Source organism: Heterocephalus glaber, unplaced genomic scaffold, assembly GCF_053883595.1.
Source record: "Heterocephalus glaber isolate CG9 unplaced genomic scaffold, H.glaber_assembly_v1.0 deba00000738, whole genome shotgun sequence".
NCBI lineage: Eukaryota > Metazoa > Chordata > Mammalia > Rodentia > Bathyergidae > Heterocephalus > Heterocephalus glaber.
The window spans coordinates 16,678,911-16,684,910 of NW_028258161.1; positions in this window are offsets into that span (position 1 = coordinate 16,678,911).

Consider the following 6,000-nt stretch of genomic DNA (forward strand, 5'->3'; position numbering starts at 1 on the left):
TTTCAAGCTCTTCTTAATGAGTTTCAGGCACAGTATAATCCTTTACTTATGCACAATAATGTCCAATGGCTGAGCAGAGGATCAGCCCTGCTTGGATGAAATTAGGCAGTTATCAATGAAAGAGGCCAAGAATATACAGAGCTCACTGATGTGGCCTGGTTTAACGATCTCATGGTTTTTTTTTATTACTTTGTCTGAGAAATGTCTGTTCATTTCAGGTGCCCATTTTCAGATTGGGTCTTTAAATTTGGGAGGTCTGATCTTTTTAAGTTCTTTATAGATTCGAGATAGTAGACCTTTGTCTGAGGAAGAGCAGGTGAAGATTTTTTCCCACATTGTGAGTTGTCTCTTCCCACTGCTGGTGGTTTCTCTTGCTGTGCAGAAGCTTTTTAATAAGAAGAGATCCCATTTGTTGATTGTTTGTGCTAGTTCATGGGCAACTGAGGTTCTGTTCATAAAATCTTTTCCTACACCGATGTCTTCAAGGGTTCTACCTAACCTCTGTTCCAACTGGGTCAGAGTTTTGATTTTAATATTTAGATCTTTAATCCATTTTGATTTTAGTTTAGTGCATGGTGAGAGATATAGGTCTAGTTTTAATATTTGGCAAGTTGAAGCCCAATTTTTCCAGCACCATTTATTAAAGAGGCTATCTTTCCTCCAGTGAGGGTGTTTGGCTCCTTTATTGAAGATGAGATGGCTGAGTGTGTCTGGCGTTGTTTCTGCATCTTCTAATCTGTTCCACTGGTCCTCAAGTCTGTTTCTTTGCCGGTACCATGCTGTTTTTATCACAGTAGCTTTGTAGTAGAGTTGCAGGTTGGGGATTGTGATACCCCCTGCCATGTCTCTGTTACCTAGAATTGCTTTTGCTATTCTGGGTCTCTTCTTGTTCCAAATGAATTTTTGGATTGTTTTCTCAAGGTCTGTGAAGTGTGCTTCTGGAATTTCAATTGGGATTGCATGGCCATTTTCACCATGTTGATTCTTCCTACCCAGGAGCAAGGGATGTCTTTCCATTTTCTGATATCATCTTCAATCTCTCTTTTCAGAGTGCTATACTTTTCAGAGAAGAGGTCTTTGATTTCTCTTGTTAGGTTGATTACTAGGTATTTCAGTTTTTTGGATGCTATTGTGAAAGGAATTGTTTGCCCTATTTCTTTCTCAGTGAGTCTGTCATTGGTGTAGAGGAAAGCTATTGATTTTTGTGTGTTGACTTTGTATCCAGCTACTTTACTGAATTTGGTTATTAGGTCTAGAAGACTCTTGGTGGCATCCTTGGGGTCATCTATATAGAGGATTATGTCATCTGCAAATAATGACAATTTGACTTTTTCATTTCCTATCTTTATTTCTTTTATTTCTTTCTCTTGTCTAATTGCTGTGGCTAATGTTTCCAAGACTATATTGAACAGGAGTGGTGATAGTGGACATCCTTATCTTGTTCCTGATTTGAGTCTGAAGGATTTCAGTTTTTGACCATTTAGTATGATATTGGCTATTGGTTTTTCATAGATGGCTTTTATCAGATTGAGGTAGAGACCGTCTATTCTAATTTTTTGTAGGGTTTTTATCATAAATCCATGTTGAATTTTGTCAAATGCTTTTTCTGCATGTATTGAGATGATCATATGATTTTTGTCCTTGCCTCTACTGATACAGTGGATTACATTTGTTGCATATGTTGAATCATCCCTGCATCCCTGGGATGAATCCCACTTGGTCAGTGTGTATGATCTTCTTGATGATCTGCATTCTGTTTGCCAGTATCTTATTAAAGATTTTTGCGTCTATGTTCATTAGTGAGATTGGCCTATAGATCTCTTTTTCGGTTGGGTCTTTCTCTGCTTTGAGGATCAAGGTGATGCTTGCTTCCAGGAATGAATTTGAGAGTGTTGCTTCCCTTTCAATTTCATTGAAGAGTTTAAATAGTAATGGCAGTAGTTTCTCTCTAAATGTCTTGTAGAATTCAGTGGTGAAGCCATCAGGACCCAGGCTTTTCTTAGGTGGTAAGTATTTCATTACGTTTTCAATTTCATTGATTGATACTGGGTCGTTTAGAATTTTTAGGTCTTTTTTGTTCAACTTTGGTAATTCATATGTATCTAGGAATCTGTCCATTTCTTCTGTGTTTTCCATCTTATTGGTGTATAGGTTCTTGAAGTAGGTATTGATGATCCTCTGGATTTCTGCTGGGACTGTTGTAATTTCATCATTTTCATTTCTAATTGCATGAATTTGGGCCTTTTCTTTCTTTTTTCTGATAAAGTTGGCTAAGGGTTTGTCAATTTTGTTTATTCTTTTGAAGAACTAACTGTTGGCTTAATTGATTTTTTGTATCATTCTCTTAGTCTCCATTGCATTTAATTTCTGCTCTGATCTTTATAATTTCCTCCCTTGTATGAGCTTTGGGTTTGTCCTGCTCTTCTTTTTCTAGAAGCTTGAGGTTCAGCATCAGGTTGTTTAATTGGGCTCACTCTGTTTTCCTAATATGCATATTCACTGCTATGAATTTCCCTCGTAAGACTGCTTTCATTGTGTCCCATAGATTCTGACCTGTTGTATTGTCATTGTCATTTAATTGAAGGAACTGTCTGATTTCTTCTTTAATTTCCTCTGTGACCCACTGGTTATTTAGAAGTGTGTTGTTCAGTTTCCATGTGTTTATGAAATTTTTTGAGTTTCTTTTGCTATTGATCTCCAATTTCATCGCACTATGGTCTGATAATATACAGGGGATAACTTCAATTCTTTTGACTTACTTAAACATGTTCTATGTGTGAGTATGTGGTCTATTTTGGAGAATGACCCATGTGCAGCTGAAAAGAATGTGTATTCTGATTTTGTGGGGTGGAACACACAGCAAACATCTGTTAAGTTCATTTGTTCAAGAGTTTGATTGAATTCTAGTATTTCATTACTTATTTTTTGTCTAGTTGATCTATCTATTTGTGACAGTGGGATATTGAGTTTCCCCACTACCGTTGTATTAGTGCTTATTTGATTTTTCATGTCAGTTAGTATTTGTTTTATATAGTTGGGTGCACTAGTGTTTGGTGCATGTATGTTTATGATTGTCATCTCTTCCTCTTGGATTGTTCCCTTTACAAGGATGTAGTGTCCTTCTTTGTCTCTCTTAATCACTGTTGGTTTGACATTCACTTGATCTGCAAAGAGGATAGCTACTCCTGCTTTTTTTCAGGGTCCTGTTGCATGGAGTATTGTTTTCCACCTTTTAACTTTCAGTCTATGAGTTTCTTTTTGAATTAAGTGTGTTTCTTGTATGCAGCATATTGTTGGATCTTGGTTCTTGACCCATTCAGCCAGCTATTTCTTTTGACTGGTGAATTGAGACCATTAACATGGATGGTTATAACCGATATGTATTGACTTATCTTTGTCATGACTTTTCCTTTTTGTTGGATTCTCCCCCTTTGTGTTTAATTTGTCTCACCCAATGGATTCATTCTGCTGGGCTTCCTGGGGTTATGATCCTTGTTGTCTTTTCCTAGGATATTGTCTAAAATTTTTTGGAGTGCTGATTTGTTATTCATGAAGTTCCTAAGGTGCTCTTTGTCATGAAAGTATCTTATTTCTCCATCAATTTTGAAAGATAATTTTGCAAGGTATGTCAATCTGGGTTGGAGGCTGTTTTTCTTTAGGGCTTGAAATACATCACTCCAAGCTCTTCTTAACTTGAGGGTTTATATTGAGAAGTCTGCTGTGATTCTGATGGGCTTTCCTTTGTATGTAATTTGTTTCTTTTCTCTAACTGCTTGTAGAACTTTGTTCTTCTGTTGGGTTTCTGGAATCTTAACTATTATATGCCTATGTGTAGATTTTTTTTGATCAAGGCTAGTTGGAGTCCTACATGCCTCACTTACCTGTATGTCAAGTTCTTTTCTTCTGCTTGGGAAGTTTTCTGCCATCCCCTCTGTAAACAGTTTTATGTTGTCTGCACTCTCTCCTGTTTCTTCATTGACTCCAATCAGTCTTATTGTTATTCTTCTTTGCATCGTCTAGCAGCTGCTGGATTGCTTTCTCATGGTCCCTTTATATTTTAAAGAAATTTTTCTTTTCCTGGTCACTAATTGCAATCTCATCATCTATATCTTAAATTCTGTCCTCACATTGGCTCATTCTGCTGCATAAACTTTCAATGGAATTTTTAATCTCCTGGATATCTGTTTGCATCTCTTTTATGGGTTGATTCCATTTGTTTCCTATGTTGGGATTCCATCATGTTCCTCAGATCCTCTAATTTTTTTAATCTGTGTCCTCTCTAGATTTATTAATCATGTCTTGCACTGTGGACACAGTCTCTGCTGATATCTGAGAAATTATTCTGATTTCATTTTTTCCAAATCCTCTTTCATTGCCCGTTAAGGGAGTCCAGGTGGTTGAATATCAGATTGTTCCATCTCATTTCCCTTTGGGGTTGCTTTAGGTGATCTGGAAGTCTGGTTTAGAGACTTGTTTATGTCTTTTCATGTCTATGGGGAGAGGGTCAGGGGGTGGGGGTGGGAGCGGAGGATATGTGGTGCTTGCGCCCATGTGGCTCACCTCCTCAGTGCTTGGGGTGGTAGTATGGTGGCCCAGAAGGCTCACCTCCTCTGCGCTGGGGGCAGCTCTGCTCCTCTGGACTTGGGGTGGTGGTATGGCGGCCTGGGTGGGGATCATCTTACCCCCCCCCCCAGGAGGCCTTGCACCTGCCAGTTAAGAGATCCAGAAGTAGGGGTCTGAGACCCTGGCTACAACTCCCTTCCAAGCTCCCAAACCAAGCGTTTGTAATTGGCAATGGTTGGGCCTGAGAAATCACACAGAGATCTTTTTTGCAGCACTAGGGATTCAATCTGATGCCTTCACACTGACATTCATTCCCAGTTCCTCTCCCCCTTTTAAAAAGCTTTAAAAATTTTAAAAAAATGAATTTTCTCTAAGTTTTAAAATTGAACTTGTGATCCTCCTGTCTCAGATTTCCAGAATGCTGGGATTATTGGCATGCACCATTGTGCCTGGCTTCATCATAGATTTTATTTATTTATTTATTCATTTATTTATTTTTCATACGTAGATTTTTAACCAGGGATAGGGCTCTTGAGTTTATTGGGCCATATCAAGCTAGTAGGACGTTTTATTTCCTGGCTCTATTAGACACTAGTGACAAACAAACTTGAATGAACTGTTGATTGGGAACTTATTGAGACACTATTGGGGGATTTTAAATAATGGAAGGAAGAAAATGAACAATAAAATATGGGACTGACAGTGGAAGAGTTGAGCTATAGGAGAAACTGAAACCAGGGCTGTACAGGGCCAGGACTGTTTGGGGCTCCTTTTGGTAGCTGTCTTATAATGTTTGGGTACCTTAGGTAAAGTGGGGACTTCACCGAAAGTTATGGGGTAATTCAGATAATGAAAGGAATCTGACTAGCAACAGTTTGAGTTTTTTCTAGGTGGTAGTTCTGCCACTAGCTTTACCTTTCCCAGTTCTGGTTAAAAAAGAGAAAAACACAAAGGTCTCCATTTTAGCTGGAACAATCATTATGATGAAGGTGACAGAGTAAAGACATGGCCATTGGGGGTCCATGCTGTTCATTAGTCATCATTTCTTGGAATTGTTAGCCAGAAAGAGGCACAGAAAATCTCTTTCTAAACACATGAGAACAAATATTACTTTGGAAGTATGTCTAAGAATATAAAAGAAAAAGGCTTATTGAGAAAAGTTAGAAAATGGCTTTTCATCTGCTAAATAACTTGTTTTATAAAGATAAAAAGTCACAATGGGCATCTGAAATGAACAGACATTTCTCAGATGAAAAAGTAGAAACAGCAAATAAACATATGAAAAATGTTCAACATCACTGGCCATTCAAGAGATACAAATGAAAACAACACTGAGATTCTGCCTCGCTCCAGAAAGAATGGTTGCTATGAAGAAATCAACCAATAACAAATGATGGAAGCACTGTGGGGAAAAAGGAACCCTTCTCCACTGTTGTT